Genomic DNA, 19,238 nt, shown 5'->3' with positions numbered 1-19,238 from the left:
CTAAAAAAAATTTAAAAAAAACATTAAAAAATTAAAATAGTCAAACTCACAGAAACAAAAAGTAGAATGATGGTTAGTAGGGCCTGGAAGGAGGGGGAAGGAAGTTTTTCCCAGGGGGTATATAGAGTTTTTGCAAGGAGTTCTAGAGATCTGTTGCACAACAGTGTAAATATAGACAACACTATTCAACTCAACGCTAACAATGATTACAATGGTCAATTTTATTGTCTTCTACCATGATTAAAACATATAAAGAGATAAAAATTACCTGCTTTCTGCTAGACTAGCCCCATTCTTCCTAGGCCTTCCCATTTAAACTAAAATTTCTGGACCTAACAAGCATAACAAGTCTCTGAAAGCTGGAAAGAAATAGGTAGACAGATTCGAGTCTACCACAGGAAACCACAGGATATTGAGCTCTGAGGTTTCCTTGCCACACAACTCTCTTGAACAGTGGACTGCAGAAGCATCCGTCTCAAAACTACTAACAGGCACAGGCCAAAAAAAGCTCCAAGGAAAGCCTGTTCCTTTTTACCAATACTACTACTGTAGTGGCCTTTCAGCAGACCACGCTAAGATTTTATTCCCATCTCTCACTCTTGTATACCATGAAAGCAGGTGGCATGCCCTGATGCTCCCAGCTGGTGGTGCCAGCAGGACTAGGTAGGGGTTGATCTTCATCCCCTTCCAGGTAGAACCAGGAGACGATGATGGCCCTGACTGGAGAGGGGTGACAGGGATCTGGTCTTTCATTCCCTGCCTCACGACAATGGGCAGTACTCTAGTTCCTCCACCAGAATAGTGTCAGTAGGGTCCAGAATTTTAAAAAAATTATCAAAGAACCAAATACTTTCAGAAGGTCAAAGGTGATGATTTAAAAAGACCCTGCATTCACATCCTTTATGGACACACAAATCTATACCTATTTATTATACTGGAATTCCTCCTGAAGAACTGAGGGCTGACAGAAAAAAAAGTGTGGTTTAAAAGGGCTACTAGAATATAAAGGAACCAGTCCTAGAACCCTGACAAATGCTGGATCGTTGGAACTCTCTCTGCTTCAGAGGAGCTGACCAGCAGCCCTGTTTACATTTTCCCTCCACCTTGATAGTTCAGGTAAGAGCAGGGTCTGGGTGCCTTAGCTGGCCTGCCACCTCAGTGAGCACCAGGCCCTTAGCTCATATTAGCCTTGGATGCACACACACACATACAACCCTGCAGTTTAAAAGAGCAACTAGAACACAAAGGATGCTGTCTCTGAGCTCTGCAAGCTGGCGGGGGAACTGCTGAAATACTCTCCACTCAGAGGGGCTGACAACACCATGGTTTATGTCCCCCACTCCACTTGAAAGCACAGATAGGAAAACAAGTCTCCTTAGCTTGGCTGTTGCCTCAGTGGGGCCCAGGCCCCTAGCCCACACCAACCCCAGCTGTCCCACAAAGGCTGTGCTAGTTCAGCACATACCAGGACAACCCTGGTCAGCACTTACTATAGCTACAGTCATCTTGACAAGGTAACAAGGTGCAAAGCACACCAGACCTGTCTAGGCCCAACCACTTCAGCTCCAGATGACTTGCCAGGGTGCCCCCTTCATGGCGTACCCTGGGACCACTGGCCCATGCCCGCATCACCTTCAGCCACCTTGCCATGGCACCCCTGTGCAAAGCTCCTTGAGAATCCCTGGTCTGCACTGCGTTGGCTCCAGCTACCCAACCAGAACACAACCCTGCCCCAGGATCCTCTGGCTTGCACTGACTTCAGCTTCAGCTCTCCTTTATCCTCTATGCAGACAACACGAACCCCCCTGGCTTACACCCACATTAGCTTCAGCAATCCTGCCAGGGAGCCCTCTACATGAAGAACCCTGGGACTGTCTATGCCCATTCTCATGTCAGCTTTGGCAGTCTCACTAGTGCAGCCCCAACACAGAGTGCCCCAGGACTCCCAGCTCATTACAGCCACAACTCCAGCTATTCCAACAAAGTCACCAGGCACACATAGTCCACACAGGGGATGATCATAAATAAGACCATTCCTTCACATTTAGAAGTACATGTTCTGTCCAATTCATAGAAATAAACACAGAAAGTCAACCAAATGAGGAGACAGAAGAATATGCTCCAAACAAAATGACAAGAGCAAATTTCTCAAAAATAGCTAAATAAAATAAAGACAAGCAATCTATCTGATAAAATGTTTAAAGTAATGGTCATAAAGATTCACACCAGACTCGAGAAAAAAATAGATGACTCAGTGAGAAATTCAGCAAAGAGATAGAAAATGTAAAAAAAGAGAACCACTCTTAGTTGAAGAATACAATAACAGAAATGAAAAATACAACAGAGGGAGCCAATAGAGAATAGAGAATGCAAAAGAATCTATCAATGATCAAGAAGACAGGGTAATGAAAAGCACCTAAGATGAACAACAAAAGGAAAAGAAAAATGAAATGAGGATCTCTTGAATAACATTAAATAAGTATTCACATTATAAAGGTCCAAGAAGGGGAAGAAAGAGAAAGGGGAAGAAAGCTTATTTGAATAAATAATAGCTGAAAAAAAATACCTAACTGGAGAAGGAAACAGGTACCCAGGTTCAGAAATCACAGCAAGTTCCAAACAAGATGAATGCAAAGAGGTCTACACCAAGACACCTAATAATTAAAATGTAAAAGATTGAAGATAATTTGAAAAGCAACAAGGGAGAAGCAACTAGTTACATATGAGGAAACTCCATCAGACTATCAGCTGATTTTTGAGCAGAAACTTTGCAGACCAGAGGGAGTAGCATGATATATTCAGCGTGCTGAGGGGGGATAAAAGCCTACAACCAAAAATACTCTACTTAGCAAGGTTATCTTTCAGAATTGAAGGAGAGAAAGAGTTTCTCAGAGAAACTAAAGATACAAGAGTTATCCTAAAGTGGTACTTAAGGAAATGTTAAAAGGGACTTCTTTAAATGGAAAAAAAAGCCATAATTAGAAATTAAAAAATTATGAAAGGAAAAAATTCATGAGTAAAAGCAAGTGTATAGTTAATGAGGAGGAATCACTTAAAAAGTTAATGTGAAGGTTGTAAGACAAACATAATAAAATTGCTTATGTCTAAAAATTAGTTAAGAGAGCTCACAAAATTAAATAAGTTAAATATGACAACATATACATAAAAAAATTGAGGGGAGTAAAAACGAAAGATTTTTAGAATGAGTTTTAACTTAAGTTATCATCAACTTAATATACACTGTTATATATTCGGAATGTTATATATAAACCTCATGGTAACCACAAAACAAAAACCTGTCATAGATACAGAAAAAAAAAATAAAGTCAGGCATAACACGAAAGAAAATCATTAGTCACAAGAGAACAAAAGAAGGAAAGAGCGACAAAAATAACAACAAAAATTAATATAATGGCAGTAAATGCATACCTCTTAATAGTTACTTTAAGGGTAAATGGACTAAACACACCAAAAGACATAGGGAGTGGAATGGAAAAAAAAAAAATCAAGATCCACTTATATGCTGCCTATAAGAGACTCAATTTAGACCTAAAGACCCACACAGACTGAAAGTGAAATGATGGAAAAAGATATTTCATGCAAATGGAAGCAAAAAATTGCTAAAGTAGAAATACAGACAAAATAGACTTTCAAACAAAGATTGTAGAAAGAGACAAAGAAGCACACTACATAATGATAAAGGGATCAGTCCAATAAAATAATATAGCAAGTAAATATCTGCACGCAATAAAGCAGCATGTAATACATACAGCAAATATTAAGAGACATACAGGGACATATTGACAGTAATACAGTAATAGGAAACTTTAATATCCCACCTATATCAATGGATAGATTGCCCAGGCAGACAATCAATAAGGAAAAACTATCTGAACAACACATTAGACTAGATGGAATAAACAGATATGTACAGAACATTTCATCCAAAACAAAATACACATTCTTTTCAAGTGCACATGAACACTTGTGAAACATTCTGCAGGATATACAACATGTGAGGCCACAAACAAGTCTCGATACATTTAAGAAGACTGATATCATATCAAGCATCTTTTCCAAACACAATGGTATAAAACTAGAAATCAATCAGAAGAAAAAATACAGAAGAAACATAAATATGTGGAGGCCAAATGACCACAGAACAGCAAATGTATCAATAAAGAAACTTAAGAAGAAATTAAATACATGCAGACAAGTGAAAATGAAACACAATGGTCCAAAATCTTTGGAATGTAGTGAAAACAGCTCTCAGAGGGAAATCTGTAGCAATACAGGCCCACCGGGGGGGGGGGGGGGGGGGGGGAGGGGGATCAAATAATCTGACTTTACACCAAAATAAACTAGAAAAATAAAAACAAGGCCCACAGTTAGTAGAAAAAAGAATTTGGTAAGTATCAAAGGAGAAATAAAATAAAGACTAAAGCCACAGAGATCAATGACCAAAATCTGTTTTTTAAAAAGATATACACAGTTGTTAGACCTTTAGCCAGACTCTTCAAGAAAAAATAAGAGAACCCAAGCAAGTAACATCAGAAATGAAAGAGGAGAAGTAACAAGCACCACAGAAATACAGAGGATTTTAAGAACAACTATAAAAAAGTGCATGCCAACAAACTGGACAATTTAAAGAAATAGGTAAATTCCTAGAAACATGCAATCTTCCAAAACTGAATCAGGAAGAAATAGAAAATCTGAACAGACCAATGACTAGAAATGAAATGGAAACTAATAAAAACAAAACAAAACAAAACAAAAAAACTCCCAGAGATGGATTCACAGGTAAATTCTACCACACATTTAAAGAAAAATTATATCAATTTCCTTCAAACTATTCCAAAAAAATAGAGGAGGAAAGAAAGCTTCCAAATACATTCTATAAAGCCAGCATTACCTTGGTTCCAAAACCAGACAAAGAAAATACAAAAAATAAAACTACAGGCTAATATTCTTGATGAACATAGATGTAAAAATCCTCAACAAAAAATTAGCAAACCACATTCAAGAACACATTAAAAGGATCAAGTGGGATCTGTTTTGGGGGATGCAAGGATTATTCAAAATCTGCAAATCAATCATGTGATACCCCAGTTTAATAAAACAAGGGATAAAATTATATGATCATCTCAGTAGATGCAGGGAGAAAATTTGACAATATTCAACATCAATTTATGATAAAAACTCTCAACAAAGTGGACTTAAAGGGAAAATACCTCAGCACAATAGAGGCCATATATGAAGAACCTACAGCTAACATCATACTCATTGGTGAGAAACAGAGAGCTTTTCCTCTAAGATCAGGAGCAAGACAAGGATGTCCACTTTCAACACGTTTAATCAATAGAGTATTGGAGTCCTCACAGAAAAAAATAAAATAAAAATAAAAAAGAGGAGAGAGAGAGAGACAGAGAGAATGAAAGGCATCCACATTGGTGAGGAAGAAGTAAAACTGTCACTATCTGAAATGACATGAAACTGTATATAGAAAACCCTCATGTGTCCACCAAAAAACTATTAGAATGAGTGCAGTAAAATTGCAGAATACAAAATTAAAACAGAATTCTGATGCAATTTTTATACACTATACACATTTTCTACAAAGTAGCAGAAAGAAATACTAAGAAAACTATTTCCAGGGGTGCCTGGGTGGCTCAGTCAGCTGAGCATCCAAGTCTTGATTTCAGCTCTGACCACAAGAGCATTAAACTAGAAATCTAGTTCTACATATGGGCACGGACACTGGGTAAGTGGCATCCGCACTTTCACAGAATGGGAGAGGGAATCTTCTCCTGGGAATGTGTCAGCTATAGTTACGTGCTTCCAAATCAGGGAAGGATGAAAAGGAAGCCATCATTTATTCACACTCTACTGCAACAGGCACAATTATAGACGACTTCCATATAGCGTCTCATTTCCCTCTCACTACAGGTAGCTAAATCCTAATTTACCTTATTTTATGATTTTAGGAGACTTCCTAAGTTCCCCGATTAACAGGAAAAGTTTATTATTATTTGCAAGGAAAGAAACTGAGGTAGGTAGCCAACAACCCCAAAGTAGAAGAAACCCTTTTAAAGAGAAAGTTCTCAAGGACCTTTAAAAATATGTCCTAAACTTTCTACTACCCCCAGCTTAAGAAAGGCTGACTTGAACAGAGAATGTCCAATTCTATTTAAAGTATCTTTCAATTGCAAATCATGACCTGCAAAGAAAGTATACCTTTCTAACTGGGAAGATATTTCTAAAGAATAGGATACTCTCAGTATTAAAACCAAAGTGTATTTTGGGGTGCCTGGGTGGCTCAGTCTGTTGGTTAAACGTCCGACTCTTGGTTTTGGATCAGGTCACGATCTCACAGTTTCCTGAGTTTGAGCCCCTCATCAGGCTCTGTGCTGACAGTGCGGAGCCTGCTTGAGACTCTCCCTCCCTCTCTCTCTCTAAAAATAAATAAATAAATGTAAAAAAAAAAATCAATGTATATTTTAATGAAAATCTTAAACATTCTCTTAGATCTTACAGACTTTCAAGTACTTTCCAGGCCCTCCTTCTACATACATTGCTGCTTAAGAAAGAGTTTACTCAAAATTTTGTTAGAAAATTGTACCTACACTGTTTTTTGAATGGTTGTCTTAGAGAAGCAGATAATCTACTCCTAAAAAGGCTGCATGGAAGAAAGGTGAGAGCACTTTAAGGCAACTAACAGAACTGTATTTCCCCTTTTGGTAGAACTGATGTTGATACCCACTCAAAACCTTTACGCAAGTGATTTTGAAGTGTTTTGATTACTTTCAGGTTATGAGGGATAGCTGCCAAAAATTCTAGAACTGCTACTTATTTTTCTAATTAGGTCCTAATTGGGGATGCAGTTATGCTGCTCCTTAACATGGAAAAAAGTCTGTTGCAGCTGTAAGGGTCTATGTTCACCATTCAAAACCTTTCTGGCCTGAAAGGGTGATAAACTCTTTAGTGCTTTCCCTGAAGAGGGTGATTGGTTTCCTGTTGGTAGTCTATTGTGCTGTTGGTAAATCCTACGTTTTTCTTTTATGTACATAAGTCAGAGGAGGAGGAATTTGCTTCTGGTTCAATCAGTATTTCTTCTGGAAGGTAGAAGGAGGCCCTGGAGAGCTGTTAATCCAGTCTGCTGGGGTAGCTTATGGCACAAGTGAAGAAGCAGGCTACTAAAACAATAGCCATGAGTGGTGGGACTCAATGATCTATAGACTTCACCTGCTCGGAAACCAAAGCCTATAATAAAGTTTACAGTTTATAAAACACAGTCTTAAAATATTTATGTGGCTCTGTAGGTGAATTGGATCTGTTTTTCAACTCTGTACGCAATCACACCATACAGAATGCACTGACCTTTATACAGGAAAATATAGAGCTTCTCTTAAGTTGCTCAATGAATTTGACGTTCTATTTGAATGGGGATGTCTAGTTTGGGGGAGAGTTGAGGGGTGAGTAGGGAAATGGAAAGAAAGGGGTTGGTTCTCTTAATAGACACCAATGGACATTTTGCATTTTCTTAAAATGATGAAAAGCCTTTAAAGTAACACTGTGTAACAGAATATCTTTCCATCATTGCAGAAAGTTCTATGTGTACTAGCCACATACAGCTACTGAGCACTTGAAATAGGGCTACTTTAACTAAAAAACTGAATTTTTGGTCTTTAATTTTCAATTAAATTTCAACTAATTTAAATTTAAGTAGCCACATGCGGCCAGTGCAGACCATATTCAATAGTTCCAAGCATTCATTTTAATGCCTGAGTTTATAGAATTTTTTATAAATGTGCTGAAAACTACGGACCCCTTTTATCTAGAAGAATGCTTAATGCAAACACTTTCCAAGTGTTCACAAGGTACTCTGAATCACATCTATGGATCTAGAGAGGTCTGTGAAACCCTGAGAACTTACATTCTGGAGTGAGATATTTTAGGTTTGCATTATAATCACAAAAAGTTGCATGACTCAAATTAGATAATATTTATAAAATGTGTCTTTAACCTGCCAAATGATCCTACTAGTGATACCTACTTCATAGACTTGGGAAGATTAAATAAAAACCTTCATTATCATGCTTAGGTTAATGTTTGAGTCTTTGAAAGAATTATGGAAACATTTTATGTTTTAACTGGGTGAACACTGGTCTGTTTCAGTCTGAGTTTGGTCAGGAGAATGGGACCCCTTAAAAGTATTATGGGAACAGGGTATACGTGACCCGAATTAGATCTTACACAAATGCAAGAGGAAGCAAAGAAGGGAAGATGTAGAAAGGGGAAACGGGAAGATTAAAAAAATAAACATTAATCATGTTCGCCTGAAACACCAAAGCATATGAACATGTTAGAGGTTGCAGGAAAATGCTACAAGCAAAGTACTTCTGGACATCTAAATAGGATCATAAAGGGAGTACTTGTGGGAAGGCCTGTAGTATCTGTCCCTTTTGAGGAAGTTAGTGCCTACGTATAACTGGTGTCTCCCTAGGCTTGTAGACAAGTGCCTGGTGGTGGGCTTGGTTTCACTGTTGGTTGATGGGACCAGCAATTAGAAACACAGATGAACTCAGACTGGGAGGAGAGTAAAAACAAACTCAAGTTTACTTCTGCTTTAATGTCCTGATACGCAATGGCTGAGTTTCTTCTCAGAGTAGTGGCTTTGGCATAATTTCTGCCTTCTGATGTTGTACTAGTTCCTTTCTTGACCTGCTCTATTCTGGAAACACCCCAGGAAGAGCATTCTGGAAAATACAGCTTCCAGTCTTAGCCAAGTTGATAAAACTTATTCAAGCACACAGTCTAGTCTCCTTATTTTATAAATAATTTTGATTTTCTCATTTATAAATAATTGTAAATGTTAAAAAAATTATTAAAGCTTATTATTTTGAGAGAGAGCATGAATGTGTGCATGCACATGAGCAGAAGAGGGGCAGAGAGAGAGAGAGAGAGAGAGAGAGAGAGAGAGAGAGAGAGAGAATCTTAAGCAGGCTTCCATGCTGTCAGTGTGGAGCCTGACATGGGGCTTGAACCCAAGAACCATGAGATCATGAGCCAAAATTCCAGAGTCGGACACTCAATGGACTGAGCCACCCAGGCACTCCCAGATATGTCAATTTAAAAATCATTTAAAGGGGCACCTGGGTGGCTCAGTCCATTGAGCGTCTGACTTCAGCTCAGGTCATGATCTCACAGATCGTGGGTTCAAGCCCCGTGTGGGCTCTATGCTGACAGCTGTGAGCCTGGAGCCTGCTTTGGATTCTGTTTCCCTCTCTCTCTGCCCACTCACAGAGTCTCTCACAAATGAGTCAACATTAAAAAAATGTTTTTAATTAAAAAAAATTTAAATTGACCTGATTCACCCTTATTTTGTAAATGGTTTTCAGAATGCTCTGTGACTGGCTCAAGAATGTTTAATAGGAGGTCACTATTAGAACACAGGTTGCCTGATCTTCCGAACAGGGAGGACTCTTTCTACCTGCACCCAGGCTAACAAGCCCTGGAGCAAATCTATTGCTCCTACTTTTATGCTGATGAGAGAAGCTAAAGGGCAAAATAACATCTAAGGTCAGTTTACATTTCTATTCAAAGACAGTGACTCAGGTGGCACTAGCCAAATGATCACTGGAGTACACAGAAAAAGCTCAAGGCCACGTTACTCATTGGGCTTTTTATGTCTCTTTTTTATGTCCCATTAGCCTTTGGCTAAAATTCAGGTGTATCTTTATAAAATAAAAGATTAGTATTACCTTCCAAGCAAAAAGAACTGAAGGAACGTATTGTGTTCACAGTTACCCGTTGTGCCAGCTAAGAAGATAAATTGATCTCCATTCTTTTGTGACAAACTTATAGAAATAATGGTGTGTAAGCAAATGAAATGCAAGGGAATTATTTATGTAATGGAGACATTTGTTCTCATAAATTGTCAAATTATAAATAGCTGCCCACCACCTGTTGGATTTTCCTAAGGCTGTGCTCTTTGCTTTTATCAACTTTATATATGATTTATGAAGGCAGATCCATCAGATTGAAAAACGGTAAGGAAATGTGACTTGCCTAAAAACATAATTCAGAGATAAGTTCATGAGCTTTAAAATGTACTGATTCAGAACACAGAATTTCATTGGTGTGATGACATAAAGTTTGCTTATTTTCATTAAAAAATTAAGAATTTTTATGTAAAATACCTGCTACTTAAGAATTAATCACAAAAACTTTGTGAAGTTGTTATTACAAAGCTCACTTTGTGTAAGAAATAATTGAGATTCAAGGAAATGTAGCAACTTGTTCACATCGTTGTCCAAGGTGAAGATGAATGGTAGTTTGCTTTGGTCCCAGGCTATAAATCTTTTTAGTCTTAAGTTAGTCTAAAAATATATCTAGACTCAAACTAGGCTATCACTTAGGAAATTCAAGTCCTGCCTTAGTCATGTACAGCTAAGTTCCATGTTTCCTTTCTACATAAAATTTAAGGAGAGTGTATTAAAAGGAACTCAAGGGGGCGCCTGGGTGGCGCAGTCGGTTAAGTGTCCCACTTCAGCCAGGTCACGATCTCGCAGTCCGGGAGTTCGAGCCCCGCGTCGGGCTCTGGGCTGATGGCTCAGAGCCTGGAGCCTGCTTCCAATTCTGTGTCTCCCTCTCTCTCTGCCCCTCCCCCGTTCATGCTCTGTCTCTCTCTGTCCCAAAAATAAATAAACGTTGAAAAAAAATTTAAAAAAAATAAAAAAATAAAAGGAACTCAAATTACAACAAAACTGGCTGAGGAAAGATCTGGTCAAGAACCACATGCTTCCAGGAATAAACATCATGGCACAAAGTACCATGATCACTCTTTATTAGGTACATGATACGGTTAGATTTTTCTATGACTAAGTTTCTCTATTAATATTTTCTATACTCTGTGAAATAAAAATTACATATATAATGTATAATGTATAGCGCACGCGCGCGCGCACACACACACACACACACACACACACACACACAGTCTGTCTCTGGTTCCTGGCATCGAGCTCCTAAAACCCTTGTACTTTCCTAACATCTTTTCTTCTAATATTTCATCTTTGACCCTGGTTTCTTATACAGAATTCCTAAATCCTTTCACCTTTCTAGGTAATAGTAGTGTCTTTTGTTCTCATGAGGGGACTCAGAGAGCTCCTGGATAGAGAGCCTGCCCCAGAAAGTCCAAGCCATGATTAGAAGCTTGGAACGTTCACCCCAACCCCATTCTTCAGAGAGGAAAAGGACTGGAAATGGAGATAATGATCAATCGTGCCTACGTGATGAAGCCTTCCTACAAATTCCAAAAGTCACAGGGTTTAGGGAACTTCTGTGTTGCTGAATACATGAAGGTGCAGGAGAGGGATGTTCCTGGAAAGGGCACGAAAGCCCTTTCTGTGCCCATTCCCACATACTTCACCCTATGCATCTTTTCTATTCATCTAATGATGTTATCATATCCTTTTACAATCAACTGGTCAAAAGTAAGCCATTTTCCTGGTTTTGTGAGGTGCTGTAGCAAATTAATAAAACCTAAGGAGGGATTTGTGGCAAACTGCAGTTTATAGCTAATTGGTCAAAAGAACAGGTGACAACTTGATTTATAATTGGCATCTTAAGTAGGGGGAGAGCAGTCTTGCCGGAACTGAGCCGTTAACCTGTGGGATCTGAGGCTATCCCCAGGTAAAGAAATGAGTTAAATTGCAGGACACCCAGTTGGTGTAGCAGAATTGCTTGGTATGGAAAAAATCCCCATACATCTGTTCTAGTGTTGTGAACGTGAAGTTGTGTAAGCATAAAGGAGAAACATAGGAGTAATGCATGTTTTCCATACAATATCCCTGCAGACAACCAACATAAGGAGGAACTATATCATCACCCTTATTTTTATTTCTTTAGCTCCAACTGTACCTTGAACAGATACACAATAAACATTTGTGGGGGGTTTGTTTGGTGCACACCTCTTTTGATCTTTAGACTCATTTCTAACTAACACCATCAACACCACCCTTGGATTAGTTCTGGACACAGAGAACATGGGGTGTCCCAAGCTCAAATTATCACTTATGAATCCTTCCTGCCAATCATTATCTTCTAATAGTCTCCAACTTTGTTAATCTACCCTCAATTACCCAATAACCCAAACTAGCAAACTGGGACATTGTATAATGTAGCCAAGGCCAGACAGCCTGCATTTGACTTTACCTTTGCATGAGTTAGGTAATTTTGCCTCTCAGTGACTCAGTTCCCTCACATGTGAGGAGAAAATAAAATGGTACCTATCTTCCAGGATTCTAGTGTAGATTAAATGTAGATAAATATACAGTATTTAAAATTCAATAAATCTATACCTTTGATTCCTCTCCTTTTATGTCTTACATTTCATTTATAACCTGATCATTTTATTTCCTCTTATAAAAATTTCTTGGCTCATTATTTCCTTTGTGTTTATTCAAGCCCTTATAACCTCTTACCTTCTAACTCATTTAACCTGTATCCAGGATCTACAGAATATCTCAACCTTCTATCTCCACTCCTCCTCTTTGACATATTTAATCCATTCTCTATTGTACTGTTACCAATTCACATGTATATGATCAAGCCACTCTCAAGAAAAATTTGCTATCTCTTCAGTACTCAAGACATACAAGAACTTTTAACATCTGCTAGAACGTACTTTTATCAACTATCTTCTGTTCTATCCAAGCTGAGAATCAGAACCATCTACACCAAAACATCTTACATTCTACATTAACATGACTTTATTATTCCACTTATCATTAATATAACCTTATAATTTCACGCCACTTTTGCCAGGCAAAATGAAAGTTGCAAATATCATTCATTCTAGTAACTACCTCACAGATACATCAACACTCCACTTGAAAGTTCAAATGATAGTTTATACCCTAAGACTCTGAACCCCCGTTTCAAAATCCTTGCCTTGCTGGTCTGTAACAATCCTAACTTAAATAATTTTTCAACCCTCACTTTTTAAAACCAGCTGTACACTTGATTTTAAAACCTCAATAAATATTGCAACTTTGCCCTTCACCCTCAGTCAATACTACTGCAGAGGGAGCTCTCTTACTGCAGTAAGAATTTTGTCTCATTGGCTGGCTGTTTAGCTTCTATTTTGGGGACGCCACATTTGGCACCACCTTGCCAATATCAGCTAATTTACAGTTCCCCAAATGTCTCATTCTCAATCACACCCTATTTCTTCCCTCAAGTCAGGGATGTTTTATACCATCCCCTGCCCCGTTTTTTTTCCCAACTGACACGCTTCAACTTCAACTTGAAGACCAATTTTGTTATGTGAAGTCTCCTTCAACAATTACAGTTAGAGACAATTAATTCCCTCTTGGTGCTACCAAAAGACTTTGCATGTGCCCAATTGTTACATATCCCATATATGCTTTTCATGTTCCATGAAAACATGCTCCCTGAAAACATGTTTCTTTCACCTCAGTATCCCAAAGCTATGTTTCTTTCACTTCAGTATCCCAAACAGCCAATCTAATGACTGACCCATTGCAGCAATACATTTGTTCTTTAAAAATTGAATGAATATACATAAACATGAGCCTTCTTAATATTAGATATTCATAAATTAAGTTATAGTTTTGTTTATGATATCAAATAGCTCAAATCAATAATTCAGCAAGGTAATGATGAATGAGAATGTAGAAAATGGCACCCAACTTCTCATTAGAAGAAGAATTTACCCTTTTTGGAGGTCAACAACAATGTGAGACTTCAAGTGGTGAAGGGTTATGGCCTAAGCCTCATGGCCTTTGGCAAAGTTCCTTTCCCTCTCCTTCAATTCATAGAACTGTTTTCTGCCTATTTTCCAATTTATTGGTAGTTAATTAGACTACTATGGGTTTCACTCTTATTTTTTTCAAGTTATGTCCAGTATTTCAGAGTTGATTCTCAAATCCAGAGAGTAGATACTGTGGCAAAACGGAAATGGATTCCAAGCAGAACAGGAGTGGTAGGATTTTATTCATTATAATAGGTATATTTCTTTTACATTCCCTATTTGCTGTAATATTTAAGCTCTTATTTCTTCTCCATTCAGTAAGGAGGATTTGTTCCTAAATTAAATATATATAATTTTCTACAATTGGAAAGAATAAGATTTAAAGCCAGAGAATCCACTGGGTGTCTAGGTGGTTCATTTGGTTAAGTGCCAGACTTCAGCTCCGGTCATGATCTCACGGTTCTTTGTGAATTGGAGCCCTGCACTGGGCTCTGTGCTGACAGCTCCAAGCCTGGAGCCTGCTTCGGATTCTGTGTCTCCCTCTCTCTCTACCCCTCCCCTGATCATGATCTGTCTCTCTCAGTCTCAAAAATAAATAAACACTAAAAAAATTTAAAGCTAGAGGACCCATATTTTAGCACTATATATATATACACCCATTTCTTTCTTTCTTTTTTAATAATAGCTTGCTGTGCTTTTTTTTTAAATGTCTATTTATTTTTGAGGTGAGGGGCACAAAGAGTGAGAGAATCCCAAGCAGCTCTGCACTGTCAACACAGAGCCCTACTCATGAACTGTGAGATCATGACCTGAGCTGAAATCAAAAGTCAGATGCTTAACTGACTGAGCCACCCATGCGTGCTCCCCCCCCCCCACATACCATTTTCTAAATGCAGTTTCTGACTAACACTCTTATTAATCTAGGATCTAAAATGGATGTGCCATTTTAGAGTTTTAATAAAACTCTAAGAATAAAAACTCTGAGAATTAAAAAAATGAATACTCAATCCACAGGATCATGTGGAAAATTTAATGTGATAAAAAGTGTTCTAGAAATGATAAAAATTGAGGCAAATGTGGCTATTGCTAGTCCCTTCTCAATTTGTCGAGAAAGGAATTCTTTTCTCTAAGCTAATTACGCCCATCATATCATGATGGTCTCTGTACCCAAAGCTTGACACATGGGCCATCTGCAGAAGTTTTGCCACATGTAAGAGTACATGTAATGTTCACCCAGCAATGACAGTTTCCTATCTGTACCATGACTATTCATGGTCTAGGACTATTGGTCCTACCAATCCTTTTATCCATAGTATCAAACAATTCCCTTTTGGAATCAGTTTTTACTACAAGTGCCAGTTCAATCACAAGCAAGGAATCAAATGGCAAGTTGGCAAGTAGAACTAATTCTGGGCCAATTTGTGAAAATTGGGAATGTATTTATTTGTTCCCTACTTTTTCCTGAACTTCTCAACCTTTTCAAGATCAAGTTCTAGCCTGCATCAAAGTAGCCACTTTGGACCTAAATACAAGTGGAAAAGCAAATTTGCCAATATAAAATTTTACCTAAATGCCAAACAATGAGAAATGAGTGAAATTCAATAGAAATCAGAAAAGAGTGGATGGATCAAGGTAGAAGGATTCATCTGTAAAGAAAGAGAATGGTAGAAGGGAGCTTCCTTCTCTTTCAAAACTGTAGAACCCCACAGTGGAGTTGAAGACGAATTGGATACCAGGGAACAATGGAATAGTTAAGAAAGATAAAAAGCAGAGATTTTATAATCAGAGAGTTATACAGGGATTTTGGATGAGGACAGGAAGACTTTTGAACTTCTGGGGCCTTGACTGTCCTTGCAGGTAAAAGCTCTGCTCAGCAGCAAATACTCCTCATAGGATTTCCTCTGTGCTCTATCTGTTGAGTCTTTCAGGAATCTTCTGAGCATAGAAAGTGAGTTTTAGGAACATGAGAAGCCCCAAGAGGGTTTGCCCCAATGCTGTACCAAGTCTGGTAAGTGCTGTCCCCTCCACTCTTATCTGCGTTACATTTAAGTGTGCTCTAAAGAAGTTCCTGAAGGGCACATGGCTTCCCGATTCCTCTGTCATTTAAGTTCCTGGGGTTTCTTTGAAGAATAATGAGAAATTGACAAGAGTACTGGGCTTGTCTGGATCTGAGTCACAATACTTACATTTACTAGTTTTGCAAAATTAGGAGAAGGACTAACATTTCTGAGATTTGGAACAAGCCAGGTATAAATTTGATTTTCTGCATTGTTGGAAGGAACATGATAATATAGAAGAGAATTTCTAAGTCTGTAAACAGATCAAAATTACCACATTCCCTTATCAACCTCTCAATAAATACTTGACATTTTCTGGTATAGGTCTCTGGTATAGAAGCCACAACGTGTGCATATATGAATATACTATAAATATTGTACATACACAGATACAAATTTGCTGCTGGTCAGAACTTGTAGGCCATCAAAAAGAAAACAGACAAAAAAGACACCCCGCACTCTGCCTGTGTTTTTTCCTTCTACTACTCACATACAGTACTTCTGACAGTAGAGGTGCAGGTTTTCCAATCCCCAAGTAATTTTCTGGCAACAGGTGAGTATCCTACTATGTAACTTAATTCTGACACTACCTGGAGTTAGCATGAGACCCCTTAAGGGCTCAGTTCCACAAGATTGACGACCCACATCAGATACCAATCACAAGTTCCAGGCTATCACTTGTATTTTGGTTGGCCAGTGATAAATTGGGGTTCCTACTATCTCCTGCTTGGGTTTGATCCTGAGCTCACAGAACTCAGGGAGACAGATTTACCAGTTTATTACACAGTAGAGAATATGATAAAAGGTACAGGTAAAAGCCATATGAAGAGACACATAGGATAAGGTCCAGAAGGAGTCCCTAGTATAGGATCTTTTGTCCCCAGGCAGTTGGGGTACACCACACTTTCAGTGTATGTAGAGGTATACACCAACCCAGAAGTTGTCTGAACCCCATATTTTTAGGATTTCTGCGGACCCTTCATCATGTATGCATGGTTGATCATTATCTCATCTTATAGCACTTCTCCCCTTTCTGGAAAATGAGGCCTGGGACTAAAGTTTCCAAGCTCCCAGTCATGACTTAGTCTTTCTGATAACTGGCCTCCATCCGGGAGCTCACCTAGAGTCATCTCATTAGAGCAAAAGACATTACTATAACCCAGCGAATTCCAAGGGATTTAGGAACTCTGTCAGAAACCAGGGTCAAAGACCAAATATTAAAACAGAAGATGCTCTTAGTACTGTATCACTTAGGAAACTGCAAGGGTTTGGGGAGCTCTGTGCCAGGAACTGGGGGCAGATAGATCTATCTTTACCTATTATTTCACAAAAGCAAACAGCACAACACAAGAGCCTCACTGGTAAGGTGAGGATACACACTCATAGTGTGTCTAATACCAAGTTAGATTAATGAACCCCCAAAGTCAGTTTAATCTGGTAGCACAGGATACATCCTAAGCCATTTGCTATTAGTGTACAGAGGAAAAACATGTATTAGTATTATCTTTTGAGATCCTTTGGCTTTTCTAATCATCCAGCATGTCCTGAACTCACTGGGTCTACCAAAATGTCTACGAGATATTACTCTATCTCCCCCAGTCAGTTCAATGCCTTTTAAAACCACCTTTCTTTTGAGCTGATTAAACTTCATTTTTTTTTCTTGGTCTCTTTCCTGTCAAAGTGGCTCACTGCAAGGCTCAGAAATAGTCTTCTTTCCTGGAAATGCCACTAATAATGTTAGTGCCTATTAATACTTGAACATTTAGTCTGTTACTGTATATGAAAACAGATGGCAACATCTAAACTACATCAAATAAATGCAACACATGTAGGTATATCTAAAGCCAAGTTACCATGGATTGCTTTTTTCTGTTCAGGTTGCAAAGTACTAAATTCAAAAATGTTATTAACAGCTGATTTTGACAACTATATAGTGAAGAAATGATTTGTAATATGGTTAAAAAAGGAATAGTGAAACTTCATAGTTAGAAATATGTTCCAAGATTACCTTTTACTCCAATGTATAATGCTTGTATATATGTTATGTGCCCTTTTGTAAATATCAATTGTTTAATAAATTTGCAATCAATCTGCACTTTAAATTTTAAGTATATCCAATTCATTAAGCAAATATGCTTATTTATTCAATGGTTACTATGATGCCAAAGTATATACTGTTACTTCAGGTAAGAAAGAGGGAACTTAATTCTATCTGATTCCTACTCTGAACCAGACACTCTGTATTTGTTATTTAATTTAATCTATGTAGTTCTCCCTTACACCATAGGTACCTAAAGATTATCATAAGGAATCTAAGGCTTCAGTACTTCAAGTAACTTGCCTAAGTTCTGGAGTTCAGAACCAGGCCTAGTTGACTTCAAATTTTACTTTCTTTCCACCTTTATCAAAATAAGCTCTGCCCAACGGGAGTTTATAGGCTAAATGAATAAGAGAATAAATACACATAAAAACAATTAATGAAAAAATAACATAGTAAGATTCACCTGTGTAGTACCACAATATGCATACAAAAAATTGCTAAGGGGAAAAAAAAGCCGTGAATATAGGAAAAAGGTTTGGTAATCCCAGATCTGGCACAAATGTAGGTTTACTTAGCTAAAAAAAATAAGCCTAGAACTGCTTACCTGTCAATCGATTGCAGTACTGCATTTGTTTCCTATGGCCATTGCAGCAAGATACAGCAAGTTGGGAGGCTTACAACAACAGAAATTCATTCATTCATAAATTCTGAGGTCAGAATTAGGGTGTTGGCAAGGCCATGCTCTGTCTGGAGATTCTGAGAGAGAATCCATTCCTTGCCCCTTCTAGCTTCTGGTGGCTTCAACATTTCAATCTGCCTCAGGGAACACACCTTCCGGTCAGTGTCTCTGGTCTGCTTCTGCCTCCCTCTTATAAGGTTACACGTGATTGCCTTAAAGGCCCACCTGGATAACTAAGCTCTTCTCCTCAAGAGTCTTAATCATAGCTGCAAAGATCCCTTTCTGGTTTGTTTGCCATAAATGGTACATTTCCAGATTCCAGGGATTAGGACATGGATATCGTTTTGGGGGAGGTGGTGGTGGTGGAGGTGCATTTTTTTTTTAGCCTACCTCAATTATTTTCTTGACAAATTGAAAAATCTTCAACAGATTAAATGGGAAGAAAAGTTTTGAACCTGCAGTACATTCTATTGGTTCTCGACTCAGAGCCCTTAGCCAGGCCCATGAACCATCCCAACTGCTATGAGGGTTGGGTAATAATTGCTCACAGCTGCCTTCCCTGGAGAATTGTCTGCTAATGGAAGATGCCTTAGTCCCAGCCTGCAGCCAATGACTGACTGATTCAGGGGTTCAAAAGGTCAACTCTACTGCCCCAATAAGAATTAAAAACTGTTAAACATATTA

The 19,238-nt window shown here is 38.3% G+C and overlaps 2 long non-coding RNA genes across 3 annotated transcripts in view; both read right to left on the bottom strand.

Moving 5' to 3' along the window:
* Positions 1-18,916, bottom strand: part of LOC123380146 — a 38,765-nt gene extending 19,849 nt beyond the window's left edge. The window contains exon 1 of the long non-coding RNA XR_006585540.1: positions 18,480-18,916. This is a non-coding gene — a long non-coding RNA (uncharacterized LOC123380146). The remainder of the gene's footprint in view (positions 1-18,479) is intronic.
* The window catches only part of LOC102899771, a 192,659-nt gene that overhangs the window by 93,705 nt on the left and 79,716 nt on the right, over positions 1-19,238 (bottom strand). The window lies entirely within an intron of this gene.

This window comes from Felis catus, chromosome C2 (assembly GCF_018350175.1).
Source record: "Felis catus isolate Fca126 chromosome C2, F.catus_Fca126_mat1.0, whole genome shotgun sequence".
Taxonomy (NCBI): domain Eukaryota; kingdom Metazoa; phylum Chordata; class Mammalia; order Carnivora; family Felidae; genus Felis; species Felis catus.
This window is presented reverse-complemented; position numbering and strand designations above follow the sequence as displayed.